Source organism: Moschus berezovskii, chromosome Y (assembly GCF_049115385.1).
Source record: "Moschus berezovskii isolate FMDL1 chromosome Y, NW_MosBer_1.0, whole genome shotgun sequence".
NCBI classification, from domain to species: Eukaryota; Metazoa; Chordata; class Mammalia; order Artiodactyla; family Moschidae; genus Moschus; species Moschus berezovskii.
In genome coordinates, this window is record NC_142489.1 from 67,699,242 (window position 1) to 67,718,298 (window position 19,057).

Here is a 19,057-nt window from a genome sequence, read left to right on the forward strand (position 1 = left end):
TCAAAATTCTACAAGCCAGGCTTCAACAGTACATGAACCATGAAATTCCAGATGTTCGAGCTGGATTCAGTAAAGGCAGAGGAACAAGAAAATAAATATCCAGCATCTGTGGGATCATCAAAATAACAAGAGAGCTACAGGAACAAGCAAACAAACAAAAATCTACTTCTACTTCATGTTTATATCAAAGGTTTTGACTGTGTGGATCACAAGACACTATGGAAAACGCTTAATGTGATAGGAATAGCAGATCCCTTGACCTTCCTCCTAGGTAATCTGTATTCAATTCAAGAAGCAACTGTTACAACTGGATTTAAAGCAATGGGCTGCTTCCAAACAAGGAAAGGATTATGACAAGGCTGCATATTGTCACCCTGCTTATTTAAATTATATGTAATGTCCACTTCAGTCGCTCAGTCATGTCCGACTCTTTGTGACGCAATGAACCGCAGAACGTCAGACCTGCTTGTCCGTTACCATCTCCTTGAGTGTACCCAAACTCATGTCCAGTGAGTCGGTGATGCTATCCAACCATCACATCCTCTGTCATCCCTTTCTATTCTTAACCTCAAAATCTTGTGTGCATGAGGAGTGAAGAATAATGAGCAGTGTCCCCAAAAGAGACTGAGCCAGACTTGCTTGTGAGTGTCCAGGAGTCTCCAGCAGCGAGTGGGATGCAGAGGGGTCTCTGGAACTGAATACAAGAGTGCTTGCTCAAATCCTTGTGAAGGAGGTCCCAGTTACTTTCGTTTCCCATGTGACAGTTTGGGCTCAGTTCAAATAATGAGGCCTGAACACAGCCACACCCATCAAGAGTAAATTGGATTAAAGATTCACTGAATATGGCCCCATATATCAGAGCAGGACCGAAGCTCACTCACACTCTGTTTCTCCCATCAGGAAGTTTTCATAAGCCTCTTATTTTTATCCATCAGAAGGCAAACAGAATGAAAAGCACAATCACAGAAAACTAACCCAAGTGTTCAAATGGATCACAGCCTTGTATACCTCAATGAAACTATGAGACATGCCATGTAGGGCCACCCAGGATGGATTGGACCTGGTGGAGGATTCTGGCAAAATGTGGTCAACTGGAAAAGGGAATGGAAAACCACTTAAGTATCCTTGCTTTGAAAATCCCATGAACGGTATGAAAAGCCAAAAAGATAGGACATTGAAAGATGAACTCTCCAGATTGGTAAGTGTCCTGTATACTTCTGGAACTCAGTGAGGAAGTAACTCCAGAGAAAATGAAGAGATGGAGCCAAAGGAGAAACAACACCGATTTGTGGATATGAATGGTGATAAAAGTAAAGTTTGATGTTGTAAATAATGATATTTCATAGGAACCTAGAATGTGAAGTCCATGATGAAGGTAAAATTTACATGGTCAAACAGGAGATGACAAGTGTGAAGATCAAAGTTTCAGCAATCAGTGAATTAAAATTGAGTGGAATGGACAAATTTAATTCAGATGACCATTTTATCTTCTAAGTTGGTCAAGAATCCCTAGAGAAGAAATGGAAGAAGGTGCTCTCATCAATGAAAAGACTGTGAAATGCAGTACCTGATTGCAATATAAAAATGAAACATCTCTACTTGTTTTCAAGGCAAACCATTCTGTAGCACTGTAATCCAAGGCTGTGTCATGACCAGTAGTGCTAAAGTTGAAGTTGAGCTGAAGGCCAGGGTGAAGCTGTGGTTGAGTGGGTCTGTGATTACCAATAGGACATTCTAGGACTTACACACACAAAAAATAAGATGCTATTTTCATCATACAGGACTGGAATGGAAAAGTAGGAAATTGAGAACTACCTAAAGAAGCAGAGTTGGTGATGGACAGGGAGGCCTGGCATGCTGTGATTCATGGGGTCGCAAAGAATTGGACACAACTGAGCGACTGAACTGAACTGAACTGAAAGATAAAAAACATGTTTGGCCTTCGGGTACAAAATAAACCAGGGCAAAATCTAACAGTTTTGCTAAGACAAGTTACTGTCATTGGATACACCCTCTTCCAACAACATGAGATGTGACTCCACACATGCACATCATCAGATGATCAATACCCAAAATCAAACCGATAGTATAATATGAAGCTGAGGATAGAGAATCTCTTTCAGTTCAGATCAGTTCAGTTCAGTCGCTGAGTCATATCCAAGTCTTTGAGACCCCATGAACTGCAACGCAGCCGGCTTCCCTGTCAATCACCAACTCCTAGAGTTACTGAAACTCATGTCCATTGCGTGGGTGAGGCCATCCAACCATCTCATCCTCTATCATCCTCTTCTCCTCCTGCCCCCAATCCCTCCCAGCATCAGTGTATTGTCTACTGAGTCAACTCGTCGCATGAGGTGACCAAAGTATTAGAGTTTCAGCTTTAGCATCAGTCCTTTCAAAGGTCACCCAACACTGATATTCTTTAGAATCAGTCCTTTAGGACTGTTTGGATTTCCTTGCAGTCCAAGGGACTCTCAAGTGTCTCTCCAAAACCACAGTTCAAAAGCATCAATTTTTTGGCACTCAACATTCTTCACCATCTAATTCTCACATCCATACATGACCACTGGAAAAACAATAGCCTTGACTAGACGGACCTTTATTGGCAAAGTGATGTCTACGCTTTTTCGTATAATATCTAGGTTACTCATCACTTTCGTTCTGAGGAGTAAATGTCTTTTACTTTCATGCCTACAATCACCATCTTCAGTGTCTTTCAGTTCAGTTCAGTTGCTCAGTCGTGTCCGAATCTTTGCGACCCCATGAATCACAGCTGCCAAGCCTCCTTGTCCATCACCAACTCCTGGAATTCACTCGAACTCATGTTCGTTGAGTCGGTGATGCCATCCAGCCATCTTATTCTCTCTCAGCCCCTTCTCCTCCGCCCACAATACTCCCCAGCATCAGAGTCTTTTCCACTGAATCAAATCGTCTCATGAGGTGGCCAAAGTATTGGAGTTTCAGCTTTAGCATCAGTCCTTCCAATGAAGACCCAGGACTGATCTCCTTTAGAATGGACTGGTTGGATCTCCTTGCAGTCCAAGGGACTCTCAAGAGACTTCTCCAGCACCACACTTAAAAAGCATCAATTCTTCGGCGATCAGGCTTCTTCACCGTCCAACTCTCACATCCATACATGACCACAGGAAAATAGCCTTGACTAGACGGACGTTGGTTGGCAAAGTAATGTCTCCGCTTCTTAATATATTATCTAGGTTGGTCATAACTTTCCTTGCAAGCAGTAAGTGTCTTTTAATTTCATGGCTGCAATCAGCCTCTGCAGTGATTTTGGATCCCAAAAAAATAAAGTATGACTCTGTTTCCACTGTTTCCCCATCTATTTCCCATGACGTGATGGGACCAGATGCCATGATCTTCGTTTTCTGAATTTGGAGCTTCAAGCCAACTTTTTACTCTCCTTTTTCACTTTCATCAAGAGGCTTTTGAGTTCCTCTTCACTTTCTGCCATAAGGGTGGTGTCATCTGCATATCTGAGGTTATTGATATTTCTCCCGGCAATCTTGATTGCAACTCGTGCTTCTTCCAGCCCAGTGTTCCTCATGATGTACTCTGCATAGAAGTTAAATAAGCAGGGTGACAATATACAACCTTGACGTACTCCGTTTTCCATTTGGAACCAGTCTGTTGCTTCATGTCCAGTTTTCACTTTTGTTTCCTGGCCTGCATACAGGTTTCTTAAGAGGCAGGTCAGGTGGTCTGGTATTCCCATCTCTTTCAGAATGTTCCAAAGTTTATTGTGATCCACACAGTCAAAGGCTTTGGCATAGTCAATGAAGCAGAAATAGATGATTTTCTGGAACTCACTTGCTTTCTCCATGTTCCAACAGATGTTGGTGATTTGATCTCTGGTGCGTCTGCCTTTTCTAAAACCTGCTTGAACATCTGGAAGTTCATGGTTCACATATTGCAGAAGCCTGGATTGGAGAATTTTGAGTATGACTTCACTAGCATGTGAGATGAGTGCAATTGTGCGGTAGTTTGAGCATTCTTTGGTATTGCCTTTCTTTGGGATTGAAATGAAGATTAACCTTTTCCAGTCCTGTGTCCACTGCTACGTTTTCCAAATTTGATGGCATATTGAGTGCACCACTTTCACACCATCATCTCTCAGGATTTGAAATAGCTCAACTGAAATTCCATCACCTCCACTAGCTTTGTTTGTAGTGATGCTTTCTAAGGTCCACTTGACTTCACATTCCAGGGTATCTGGCTCTCGGTGAGTGATCACTCCATCGTGATTATCTTGGTCGTAAAGATCTTTTTTTGCATAGTTTTTCTGTGTATTCTTGCCACCTCTTCTTAATATCTTCTGCTTCTGTTAGGTCCATACAATTTATGTGCTTTATCGAGCCAATCTTTGCATGAAATGTTTCCTTGGTATCTCTAATTTTCTTGAAGAGATCTCTTGTTTTCCTTGTCTGTTGTTTTCCTCTATTTCCTTACACTGATCGCTGAGAAAGGCTTTCTTATCTCTCCTTGCTAATCTTTGGAACTCTGCATTCAAATGTTGATATCTTTCCTTTTCTCCTTTGCTTTTCGCTTCTCTTCTTTTCACAGCTATTTGTAAGGCCTCCTCAGACAGCCATTTTGCTTTTTGCATTTCTCTTCCATGAGGATGGTCTTGGTCCCTGTTTCCTGTACAATGTCACGAACCTCCATCCAGAGTTCATCAGGCACTCTATCTATCAGATCTAGTCCCTTAAATCTATTTCTCACTTCCACTGTATAATCATAATGGATATGATTTAGGTCATATCTGAATGGCCTAGAGGTATTCCCTACTTTCTTCAATTTAAGTTTGAATTTGGAAATAAGGAGTTCATGATTTGAGCCACAGTCAGCTCCTGATCTTGTTTATGCTAACTCTATAGAGCTTCTCCGTCTTTGGCTGCAAAGAATATAATCAATGTGATTTCAGTGTTGACCATCTGGTGATGTCCATGTGTAGAGTCTTCTCTTGTGTTGTTGGAAGAGGGTGTTTGCTATGACCAGTGCATTATTTTGTCAAAACTCTATTAGCCTTTGCCTTGCTTCATTCCGTGCTCCAAGGCCAAATTTGCCGGTTACTCCATTTGTTGCCTGACTTCCTACTTTTGCATTCCAGTCCCCTATAATGAAAAGGAGATCTGTTTTGTGATTTTAGTTCGAAAATATCTTGTAGTTCTTCATAGAACCCTTCAACTTCGGCTTCTTCAGCATTATTGATGGGGTATAGTTTTGTATTACTGTAATATCTAATGGTTTGTCTTGAAAACGAACAGAAATTATTCTGTCGTTTTTAGATTGCATCCAAATACTGCGTTTCAGACTCTTTTGTTGACCATGATGGCTACTCCATTTCTTCTAAGGGATTCCTGCCCACAGTAGTATATACAATGGTCGTCTGAGTTAAATTCACCCATTCTAGTCCATTTCAGTTCACTGATTCCTAGAATGTCTACATTCACTGTTACCATCCCTGTTTGACCACTTCCAATTTTCCTTGATTCATGGACCTAACATTCCAGGTTCCTATGCAATATTGCTCATTACAACACAGGACCTTGCTTCTATCTCAAGTCATATCCACAGCTGGGTATTGGTTTTGCTTTGGCTCCATCCTGTCTTTCCTTCTAGAGTTATTTCTCCACTGATCTCCAATAGCATACTGGGCACCTAACGACCTGGGGAATTTCTCATTCAGTGTCCTAACATTGTGCCTTTTGATACTATTCATGGGTTTCTCAAGGCAAGTATACTGAAGTGGCTTGCCATTCCCTTCTCCAGTGGACCACATTCTGCTGTGGTCCATGTGATCAGATCGACTAGGTTTCTCTGTCTGCCCTCTGATGGCCCCTCACAATACCTACTGTCTTATTTGGGTTTCTCTTACCTTGATCACGGGATATCTCTTCACAGCTGCTCCAGCAAAGCGCAGCTGCTGCACCTTACCTTGGACAAGGGCTATCTCCTCAAGGCTGCCCGTCCTGACTTGGAACGTGAGGTAGCTCCTCTCGGCCCTCCTGTGCCCACACCACCACCTCCTCTTGGATGTGGGTTAGTTACTCTCGGCTGCCGACCCTGGCCTCTGCCACGTTTCTGCTTGCGTGGTCGGTTGTGCCCGGAGCCGGCGTCTTTCTCGTTGCTCAGTGACTTTGGAGCCCCCCAAAGTAAAGCCTGACACTCTTTCCACTGTTTCCCCTTCTGTTTCCATGAAGTGATTGGACCAGAGGCCATGATCTTAGTTTTCTGAAAGTTGACCTCTAAGACAACTTTTTCACTCTCCTCTTTCACTGTCATCAAGAGACTTTTCAGTTCCTCTTCACCCTGTGCCATTTGGATGGTGTCATCTTTATACCTCAGGTTACTGATATTTCTCCGGGCAATCTTGATTTCAGCTTCCTCCAGCCCAGCGTTTCTCATGATGTACTCCTTTCCCTATTCGGAACCAGTCTGTTGTTTCATGTCCAATTTTAACTGTTGATTGCTGATCTGCATATAGGTTTCTCAAGAGGTATGTCAGGTGGCCAGGTATCACCATCTCTTTAAAAATGTTCCACAATTTGTTGTGATCCACACAGTCAAAGGCTTTGGCATAGTCAATAAAGCAGAAATAGATGTGTTTTCTGGAACTCTCTTGCTTTTTCCATGATTGAGGGGACGTTGGCAATGTGATCTCTGGTTCCTCTGCCTTTTCTGAAAGCAGCTTGAACATCTGGAAGTTCACGGTTCATGTATTGCTGAAGTCTCTATACAGTCAGCCAAAACAATACTTGGAGTTGACTGTGGCTCAGATCAACAACACATATTGAAAAAACATCTGTACTTATATTGAAGAAAGTAGGGAAAACCCCTTGATCATTCTGGTATAACCAAAATAAAATACCTTTTGATTGCAATAGCAAATGTCAAATTGATTCAAGGAATTAGATCTGAAAGAGAAGTTTGTACAGAAGTTTGCGACATTGTACAAAATGAAGCAATGAAGAATATCCCCAATAGAAAGAATTACAAAAGGCAAAATGGTTACCTGAAGAAGTCTTAAAAACGTCTGAGGAAAAGGAAACAAAAAGAGAGAGAAAGAGAGAGAGAGTGGAAGGGAAAAAAGAACAGGAAATTTACACCCATATGAATGCAGAGTTTTGAAGAATAGCTATGTCTTATAAGAAAATTTTCCTCATTGATCTATGCCAAGAAATAGAGGAAAACAATAGAATAAGAAAGACTAGAGATCTCCTCAAGAAAATTAAATATACCAGGGGAACATTTTATGCTATGAAGGGCACAATAAATGATACACATATTAGGGAACAAAAAGAAGCAGAAATATTAGAAGAGGTGGCAAAAACACAAAGAAAATGGTCAACCCTGAAGAGCACGATGGTATCATCACTCACCTAGACCCAGATAACCTAGAATGCATAGTCAAGAAGGCTTTAGGAAACATTAGTGGGAACAAATCTGGTGGAGGTGATGGCTATCCAGTTGAGATATTTCAAATCCTAAAATATGATGCTTGAAAGTGCTGCACTCAATATGAAGGCAAGTTTGGAGGACTCAGCAGTGGCCACAAGACTGGAAATGATCACTTTTCATCGCATTCCCAAAGAAAGACAATGTCAGACTCTTTGAACTAACACACAATTGCATTCATCTCACATAAAGCAAAATGTAATGCACGGAATTCCCCAGGAAGTTTTCAACAGTATGCAAAGGAAGAATTTCCAGAGGTTCAAACTTCATTTAGAAAAGGCAGAGGAACCAGAGATCAAATTGCCCAAATCTGTTGTATGCTCAAAATAGCAAGCAAGTTCTAGGAAAACATCCACTGCTTTATTGACTAGGTCTAAACCTTCGGCTTGTGGAATACAAAACGTGTGGAAAATTCAAGAGATGGGAATACCATACCACCTGACATGCTTCCTGAGAAACTTCTATGCAGATAATGAAACAACAGTTATCATGGATGGGGAACAATGGGCTGGTTCCAAGTTGGGCAAAGTAGCAACTCCAGGCTATATATTGTCACCCTATTTACTTATGGAGACTGCATCATGTGAAATGCCAAGCTGGATGAAGCACAAGCTGGGATCCCGTGTTCTAGGAAATATAGAAACAAACACAAATATAGGATGACACCACCACTACGGCAGAAAGTGAAGAGAAGCTAAGAACTCTCTTAATGAAAGTGAAATTGGAGAGTGAAAATTTTGGTTTCAACCTGAACATTCAATGACTGAAGTTCATGACATCTGGTCCCAACTCTTCATGGCAGATAGATGGGGAAACAGTGGAAAACATAGCAGGCTTTTCTTTCTTGGACTTCAAAATCACTGTAGATGGTGACTGTGTCCATAAAAGCTAGACAAATATAGACATCATTTTAAAAAGCAGAGACATGATGGAAGATGGCTGAGGAATAGGATGGGGCGACCACTTTCTCCTTCACAAAATCAGCAAAAGAACATTTGTACGCTGAGTAAATCCCACAAAACAACTTCTGAATACCGGCAGAGGATATCAGGCACCCATAAAAGCAGCCTATTGTCTATGAAAGGAAGTAGGGGATAGTGTAAAAGATTAAAAGAGAGACAAAAGAGGGACGGATGGAGCTCCATCCTGGGAAGGGAGGCTTAAAAAAAAAAAAAAAGAGAGAGAGAGAAGTTTCCAAACACCTGGAAACACGGGCGAGTCTGTGGATAGCCTTGGAACCTCAGAGGGCCACATAACTGGGAGGAAAAAGGACAAATATCATTAAAACCCACAGAATAAGTGCCCAGAGGAAACTCTCAGTGGAGAAGTGGCACAGATGTCTGCACCCCTCACTAGCAGGCAGGGGCTGGACAGGAAGGTGCACTGATAGTGCTTAGAGAGAGGACTGGGCATGAACACCCAGAGGGCAAGCTGAGCGCGCCAACGGGAGCGAAGCAGACCGTGCAGGGAAAGGCCCCATACTTAGACTCCGCCAGCCCCACTCATAGAACAAAGGACTGAGAAGAGCGTGTCAGCTGCCAGTGGACCATCCCCCAGGCCCTGCGGAGAGAGGCCAGCGCCAGAAGGGGCAGCCGGGGCCCCAGAGAAGTTTCCCATACCAAATTGCAGGCAGGCTTCCTTGCTAAACAAGACTTCTTGGGTTTGGGCCAGTCGATATCCGCCAGAGAAAGTGCACCGGTCGTACATCCAGAAAACCGAGCGGCAGGGACCGGGGAGGCAATAAGTCACAACGACTGTGCTCGCCAAATGTCTGGTCACCTGAGCTGCTCAGACCGGTGAAGTCACCAAAGGCAGACCGAACCAAATCTGCGCCTTTGTGTAGTACCAAAGGACCTGAACCTGAGCCGCTCAGACCTGGGAAGTGCATGCAACCCAGTGCAGGCCACGGACAGTTCCTGGCAGCGCAACCCAGAGCTTGAGCAGCATAAACAGGGAAAGCACACATGCCGTGAGTGGGAGTATTCCCAGAGTAGTCGAGATACTGCAAACACTCCCCACAGACACCAGTGATATTTGTTATCAGCATTCCTCCTTCCCCACAGCAGGATGGCCCAGAGAGAAGTAATCCAGCCCCACCCACCAGAACAGTGAGACAAGCTTCTAAACCAGGGAACTTGACAAGTCACCATCCAACTCCACACACAATGAGGTAACTAAATAATAAAGAGAACTCCACAAACTGCCAGAAGATGGAAAGGCCACCCCAAGCACAGCAATATAAGTAAGATGAAGAGGTAGAGAAATACCCAGCAAGTAAAGGAACAGAATAAATGCCCACCAACACAAACAAAAGAGGAAAACATAGGGAACTTACCTGATAAAGAATTTCAAATTTTAATGGTGAAAATGATTCAAAATCTAGAAAGCAAAATGGACTACAGATAAATAACCTGGAGAAAAGGATTGAGAAGATGCAAGAAATGTTTAATAATGAATTAGAGGGAGTAAAAAAGAGTCAATATACAATGAGAAATGCAATAGATGAGATCAGAAACACTCTCCAGGGAACAAACAGTAGAATAACACAGGCAGAAAACAGTTAATTCGTGAGATAGAAGATAGAATTTTAGAAATATATGATTCAGAGAGGAAAAAAGAAAAACGAATTAAAAGAAATGAGGACCATCTCTGAGACCTCTGAGACAGTGTTAAATGCCCCAACATAGGAATCATAGACCAGTTAGACCTAATAGATCTCTATAGGTCATTTCTTCCCAAAACAATGAATTTCACCTTTTTCTCAAGCGCACACAGAACGTTTTCCAGGATAGATCACATCCTGGGCCATAAATCTAGCCTTGGTAAATTCAAAAGAATTGAAATCATTCCAAGTATCTTTTCTGACCACAATGCAGTAAAATTAGATTTCAATTACAGGAGAAAAACTATTAAAAATGCCAACATATGGAGGCTAAACAACACGCTGCTGAATAATGAACAAATCATAGAAGAAATCAAAAGAGAAATCAAAATATGCATAGAAATGAATGAAAATGAAAACACAACAACCCAAAACCTCTGGGACACTGTAAAACAGTGTTAAGGGGAAAGTTCATAGCAATACATCACACCTCAAGAAACAAACAAAAAAAAAAGTCCACTAAATAATCTAACTCTACACCTGAAGAAACTAGAAATGGAAGAAATGAAGAACCCCAGGGTTAGTAGAAGGAAAGAAATCGTAAAAATTAGGGCAGAAATAAATGCAAAAGAAACAAAAGAGACCATAGCAGAAATCAACAAAGCCAAAAGCTGGTTCTATAAGAAGGTCAATAAAATTGACAAACCATTAGCCAGACTCATCAAGAAACAAAGGGAGAAGGACCCAATCAATAAAATTAGAAATGAAAATGGAGAGATCACAACCGACAACACAGACATACAAAGGATTATTAGAGAATGCTATCAGCAATTATATGGCAAAAAAATAAATAACTTGAAAGAAATGGACAAACTCTTAGAAATGTACAACCTTCCAAAACTGAACCAGGAAGAAACAGAAAATCTTAACAAACCCATCACAAGCACGGAATTAGAGGCTCTAATAAGAAATCTTCCAGTAAACAAAAGCCCAGGTCCAGATGGCTTCACAGCTGAATTCAACCAAAAATTTAGAGAAGAGCTAACACCTATTCTACTCAAACTCTTCCAGAAAATTGCTGAGGAAGGGAAAATTCCAAACTCATTCTATGAGGCCACCATCACCCTAATCCCAAAACCTGGTAAAGACTCCACAAAAAAAGAAAACTACAGGCCAATATTACTGATGAACATAGATGCAAAACTCCTTAAGAAAATTATCACAATCAGAATCCAACAACACAAGGGTTCTTCAATATCCAGAAATCAATCAACGTAATACACCACATTAACATTTTATTTTTATTAAAAATAAAAATCATATCAGTATCTCAAAAGATGCAGAGGAAGACTTCGACAAAATTCAGCATCAATTTATGATAAAAACCTTCCAGGAAGTGGGAATAGAAGGGACATATCTCAACATAATAAAAGCTATATATGACAAAACCACAGGAAACATTATCCTCAATGGTGAAAAACTGAAAGCATTTCCCCTAAAGTCAGGAACAAGACAAGGGTTCTTTCACCACTACTATTCAGTATAGTTCTGGAAGTTTTGGCTACAGCAATCAGAGCAGAAAAATACATAAAAAGAATACAAATGGAAAAGAAGTAAAACTTTCAGTATTCGCTGATGACATGATCTTCTACACAGAAAACCCTAGACTCGACCAGAAAACTACTAGAGCTAATCAATGAATACAGTAAAGTTGCAGGATATAAAATCAATACACAGAAATCCCTTACAATCCTACACACAAATAATGAGAAAATAGAAAAATAAATTAAGGAAATTATTTCATTCACTGTTGAAACAAAAAGAATTAAATACTTAGGAAAATATCTATCTAAAGAAACAAAGGACTTGTACATAGAAAACTATAAAGCACTAGTGAACGTAATCAAAGAGGACACTAATATATTGGGAAATATACCGTGTTAGTGGATTGGAAGAATAAAATTTTAAAAATGAGTATAATACTGAAAGTAATTTATACATTCAATGCAATCCTTATCAAGCCACCAATGATATTTTTCACAGAACTAGAACAAATAATCTCACAATTTGTATGGAAATACAAAAAAAAAAAAAACAAAACTCGAATAGCCAAAGTAATCTTGAGGAAGAAGAATGGAACTGGGGGAATTAACCTGCTGGACTTCAGGCTCTACTACAAAGCCACAGTCATCAAGACAGTATGGTACTGGAATAAAAACAGAAATATAGATCAATGAAATAAAATAGAAAGCCCAGACATAAACCCAGGCACCTATGGACACCTTATCTTTGACAAAGGAGGCAAGAATACAAAATGGAGAAAAGAGAGTCTCTTCAACAAGTGGTGCTGGGAAAACTGGTCAGCCACTTGTAAAAGAATGAAACTAGATCACTTCCTAACACCATACAAAAAAACAAACTCAAAATAGACTAAAGATCTAAATGTTAAGACCAGAAACTATAAAACTCAGAGGAGAACATAGGCAAAACACTCTCCAATATAAATTACAGCAGAATCCTCCATGACCTACCTCCCAGAATATTTGAAATAAAAGCAAAAATAAACAAACAAGACTTAATTAAAATAAAAACCTTCTACACAGTAAAGGAAACTATAAGCAAGGTGAAAAGTTAGCCTTCAGAATGGGAGAAATTAATAGCAAGTGAAACAACTGACAAATAATTAATTTCCAAAATATACAAGCAGCTCCTGCAGCTCCATTCCAGAAAAATAAATGACCTAATCAAATAATGGGCCAAAGATCTAAACAGACATTTCTCCAAAGAAGACATATAGATGGCTAACAAACACATGAAAAAATGCTCAATATCCCTCATAATCAGAGAAATGAAAATCAAAACCATAATGAGACACCATTTCACACCAGTCAGAATGGCTGCTATCCAAAAGTCTATGTGCAATAAATGCTCGAGAGGGTGTGGAGAGAAGGGAACCCTCTTAAACTGTTGGTGGGAATGCAAACTAGTACAGCCACTATGGAGAACAGTGTGGAGATTCCGCAAAAAACCGGAAATAGAACTGCCATATGATCCAGCAATCGCACTCCTGGGCGTAGACATCGAGGAAACGAGAAATGAAACACATGTACTCCAATATTCACTGAAGGACTGTTTATAATAGCGAGGACATGGAAGAAACCTAGATGTCCATCTGCAGATGAATGGATCAGAATGCTTTGGTACATATACACAATGGAGTATTTTTTAGCCATCAAAAAGAATGCATTTGAGTCTGTTCTAAAGAGGAGGATGAAATTGGAGCCTATTATACAGAGTGAAGTCATCCTGAAAGAAAAACATCAATGAAGCATAGTAATGCATATATACGGAATTTAGAAGGATGGTATCCTTAACCCTGTATAAGTTCAGTTCAGTTCAGTTCAGCTCAGTTGCTCAGTTGTGTCCAACTCTCCGTTACCCCATGAATCACAGGATGCCAGGCCTCCCTGTCCATTACCAAATCCCACAGTTCACTCAAACTCATGTCCACAGAGTCGGTGATGCCATCCAGCCATCTCATTCTCCGTCGTCCCCTTCTCCTCCCGCCCCCAACCTTTCCCAGAATCAGAGTCTTTTCCAGTGAGTCAACTCATCGAATGAGGTCGCTAAAGTACTGCAGTTTCAGCTTTAGCATGAATCCTTCCAATGAACACCCAGGATTGATCTCCTTTAGAATGGACTGGTTGGATGTCCTTGCAGTCCAAGGGACTCTCGAGAGTCTTCTCCAATACCGCAGTTCAAAAGCATCAATTCTTCGGCCATCAACTTTCTTCACAGTCCAACTATCACATCCATACATGACCATGGGAAAAACCATAGCCTTGACTAGACGGACCTTTATTGGCAAAGTAATGTCTCTGCTTTTTAATATGCTATCAAGGTTGGTCATAACTTTCCTTCCAAGGAGTAAGCGTCTTTTAATTTTATGGCTGCATATGAGACAGCAAAAGAGACATCGGTGTATAGAACAGTCTTTGGGACTCTGTGGCAGAGGGTGAAGTTGGGATGATTTGAGAGAATTGCATTGTAGCACGTATATTATCATATGTGTAAAGAATCACCAGTCCAGGTTCGACGCATGATACAGGATGCTTGGGGCTGGTGCACGGGGACGACCTGGAGGGAGGATATGGGTAACAGGGAGTTGGGAGGGGAGTTCAAGAGGGGGAACACATGTACACCTGGGGCAGATTCGTTTCAATGTATGGAAAAACCAACCAATGTATTAATGTAATGTAATTTGCCTCCAAAAAATAAAATAAAAATATGGAATCATATGCCAAGGTTTTCGATTTCTGAATGTTCAGCTTTAAGCTAGCATTTTCACTCTTCTTTATCATTTTCATCAAGAGAGTTTTTAGATCTTCGCTTTCTGCCATAAGGGTGGTGTCATATGCATCTCTGAGGTTATCAACATTTCTCTCAGCAATCTTGATTCCAGCTAGTTCTTCATCCAGTTCATATTTTTCTTGATGTACTCTGCATAAAAGTTAAATAATCAGGGTGACAATACAGCGTTGGCATCCTCCTTTTCCTATGTTGAACCAGTCTGTTTTTCCATGTCTAGTTCTAACTGTTGCTTCCTAAACAGCATACAGATTTCTCAAAAGGCAGGTAAGGTGACCTGTTATTTCCATCTCTTGAACAGTTGACCACAGTTTATTGTGATACACACAAAGGCTTTGGCACAGTTAATAAAGCTGAAGTCGCTTTCCGTTTCAATGATCCAGAAGATGTTGGCAATTTGATCTCTGGTTCCTCTGTCTTTTCTAAAACCAGCTTGAACATTTCAAATTTCACAGTTCATGTATTGTTGAAGTCTGGCTTGGAGATTTTTGTGCATTACGTTACTACCTTGTGAGATGAATACAATTGTTTGGTAGTTTGAACATTCTTTGGCATTGCTTTTCTTTGGAATTGGAATTAAAACTGATATTTTCCAGTCCTATGGCCACTTTTGAGTTTTCGAAATTTGGTTTCATATTGAGTAGAACACTTTCACAGCATCATGTTTTAAGATTTGGAACAGCTCAAGTGAAATTCCATCAAGTCCACTAGCTTTGTACCTAATGAGACTTCCTAAGGCACACTTGAATTTATGTTCTAGGATGTCAGTCTCTAGGTGTGTGATCACATCATCGCGATTATCTGAATTGTGAAGATCTTTTTGGTACAGTTCTTCTCGGTGTTCCTGCCACCTCTTCTTAATATCTTTTTCATGGTATAAGCTGTAAATGTGAGGAAAATATACTCTCATGTAAGGAAAATAGAGATCTCGAATGGTAAAAACAAAGTCAAAGTGTAGTGCCAAGACTTTAAACAGGACAGGTGAAATACCATTTGTTAGGAATACAGTGTCTCCATGCAAAGAAAAAGGCAATAGAGGCATTCGGTGTGTTTCTCCTTTTTATCCAGACTTCAAGGCCCTAACCAGCCCACACCCGGTACTATTTCTCTGTACACCACTCTTATAAAGTCAAGTGGTATAGATGCCCAGACCGACTAGAAATCTTTTCTGATAAAGTTGAAATGGTAGCTTTAGGAGAAGCCTAAATTCATATTTTGGACAAACTGCAGGAGATAGTGTGGGAAAGGGAAATGTAGCATGCTGCAGTCCCTAGGGAGGCAAACGGTGATGACAGGACATGGCTTGGCAGCTGAGACACAACAACTACCTGACAGTGAAACCGTTTGAAAAATTCAGACTGACATGTTTTCACCCATGCTCAGACCCTGGATAACTTTAGGTTTCCTTACTTAGGAAGGAAGGATAACCTACTTCCCCCATTTCATGTGCTTTGTGGAGTCATTTGGGGCCAACAGGTTCAGAGTGACATGTACCAATGTCATTTGCAAGTAGCAGCACCATCATGATAAACAATGCAATCTTCCTGGAGGTTTGTTTTATTCTGCTTGGACACACTTTTTACTGTCTCTAGTAAAAGACAGTACGACCCAATTGACTAAGCATGTTCACGTTAGAAACTCTTAGTCCTTAATAAGGTGACAAAAAGGGGTTTTGAAAATATATGCTCATTGAGAGATTCCTTTATTGTTTCTAATGATCACCCTTTCAGGTGGCCTAAAATGTCGATGTTCACTCATGCTATCATATGTTTGACCCCTTCTGAATGACCTTAATTCACGGACCTAACCTTCCATGTTCCTATGCAATATTACTCTTTACAGCATCAGAATTCATTCCATCACCAGTCACATTTTGTCAGAACCCTTCACTATGACCCGGCAATCTTGGGTGGCCCTACATGACTGGCTCATATTTTCATTGAGTTAGACAAGGCTACGGACCAGGTGATCAGTTTGGTTAGTTTTCTGTGATTATCATTTTCATTCTGTTTTCCCTCTGATGGATAAAGATAAGAGGTTTGTGGAAGCTTCCTGATGGGAGAGACTAACTGAGGGAAACTGGTTCTTATTCAGATGGACAGGTACATGTTCAGTTGAGTTCAGTTTTGTGGCTCAGTCCTGTTCAAATCTTTACATCCCCATAAACTGCAGCATGTCAGGTCTCCTTATCCATCACAAACTCACTGAGTTTACTCAAACTCATGTCCATTGATTCGGTATGCCATCCAACTATATTCTGTTGGCCCTCCTCCTCTCACCTTGTACCTTTCCCAGCAGCAGGGTCTTTTCCAATGAGTCTGTTCTTCACATCAGGTGGCCAAAGTATTGGAGTTTCACCGTTAGCCCCAGTCCTTACAAGGAATATTCAGGACTGATATCCTTTAGGATGGTCTGGTTGGATTTCTCCTAGGCATCCAAGATACTCTCAAGAGTCTTCTCCAACACCACAGCTCAAAAGCATTAATTTTCTTGCTCAGATTTCCTTATAGTCCACCTCTCACATGCATACATAACTTCTGGATCAACAACAGCTTTGACTAGATGCATATTTCATGTAAAATTACTACGCTAAATTTTCATATCTGAAATAAGTATAGTTCATGGCTTATAATACCATGTGTACCCTGGTTTTCACATGTGAAAGAACAAAAATCCCAGCTTTCCATGTCCAAAATTCCTCCGCAGTTTTTCATCCATCAATTATAGAGAATTCATTACTGCCAATCGGAGACTCTGCTTACAATTTTAAATATGGGAGATATAGAATAGTCCCTATTTCAGTTAGAAACATCTACATCTAGATGATGAAATATAAAATATACAGAAAAACCATGCTTTGAGCAATTTTTTAGTTTATTTATTTTTAACTTAGGGATAATTATTTTACAGAATTTTGTTTTCTATTCAACCTTAACATTCACTTGATAATACTGTGCTTCTTGGAAGAATATTTGTGCTTTGATTATTATATATGAAATAACGCTTATTCCATAATTCATGTAAGAGTTTCTAGTATCCACCTTTTATACATGAATTCCACATAGTCTGTCTCTCATGCTGGAAAGTCTAAAACCAGATTTTCCAAAGGGAAATTAAAAAAATTACATATTTCATGTAATAACACCTGTGCTCAGTTTTAGGTCTTGGAAATATTGACAAATTTCATATTTAATGTAGGAAAACGGACACCCAGATTTTCTAATGACATATTTATAAATTTCAGAGCATCATGTAGTAAAATCTGCATGCAGAAATTTATAATTTAACTCCATATTTCACGCAGGTAAAAATGGCATCAGATTTCCATATGTGAAATATTCAGATCTTATATTTCATGTGGCAACAACACAACGTAGAAATCCAAATTTTGCTATAGTGATTTACCTAATTCATGTAGAAATATTGGCACCCAGATTTTCAAAATAAATATAATTTTTTCCTATATCATGTAGGGATATTTTCACCCAGTCTTTCCAATTTTAATATAGAGAATACTAAATTTAAGTAGGGAATTGTGTGGCCACATTTTCTTTCAGGCAGCATAAATTATGTACATTTGTCTGTTTGGCCCAGATCTTAATTTCTAAATCGTGGAATATTGCAAAAATTATGTATGAAAGTCTGACACAAAAATTTCATATTTATTGTAGGCAAACAGATGCCTGTTTTACAGATGTTAAACCCACAGTATTCCATATTTCTTGAAGGAATGTCAGCACACAAATTTTCAAATGAGAAATATAAAAAATTCCACTATTCAGGTTGAAAATCAGTGACCGTATTTTGAGACATGAAATAGAGATTTTCATATTCCCTGCATACAACTCTGCATTCAGAATTTCATAACTGCAATAAAAAAATTGGATATTTCATTCAAAAAAATCTTCATATGTGATATGCCAAGAATTTTCATGTAAGGAAACTCGGTCCCTCGATTTTCAAATATGAATTATAGAGACTTTCATAATTCATGTCTTAAAATCTGCACTAGATATTCATATGTGAAACTGAGAATTTCATCTTTGCTGAAGGACTGTCTGGTGTCAGACTTCAACACAAGAAACAGAAAATTCAACAGTATGCCCATCATCGTATGTGAAATAGATCCCATAAGGACATGCATACATTGATTTTCACATTTGAAATGGAAAATATTCCATACTATATGTAAACATATTTTTTTTAAAATTTGGGTGCCTGAGTAATTGAATCCCTCATAGTTTAAGAAGTAAAATATCCAACCAGACTTTCATAAATGAAACAGAGAGATGCCCATAATTCATAAAGAAGCATCTAATTTTTCTAAGGGCATATACAGAATTCCATATTTCAGTTTCGAAAATCTCCTCCTGATTGACAAATGTGAAACTGAGTTATTGCAGTTTTACAGTTGATCAGCCATACCCAATTCTGCCAGAACATGGACAGCAGCACTCCAGGGTTCCCTGCCCTTCCCTATCTCCAACTCTTTGCTCAGACTCATGTTTGTTGAATGAAGATATTGCCATCTATTGAAGAACTTTCCACAGTTTATTGTAATCCAGAGAGTCAATGGCTTTGGCATAGTCAATAAAGCAGAAATAGATGTTTTCG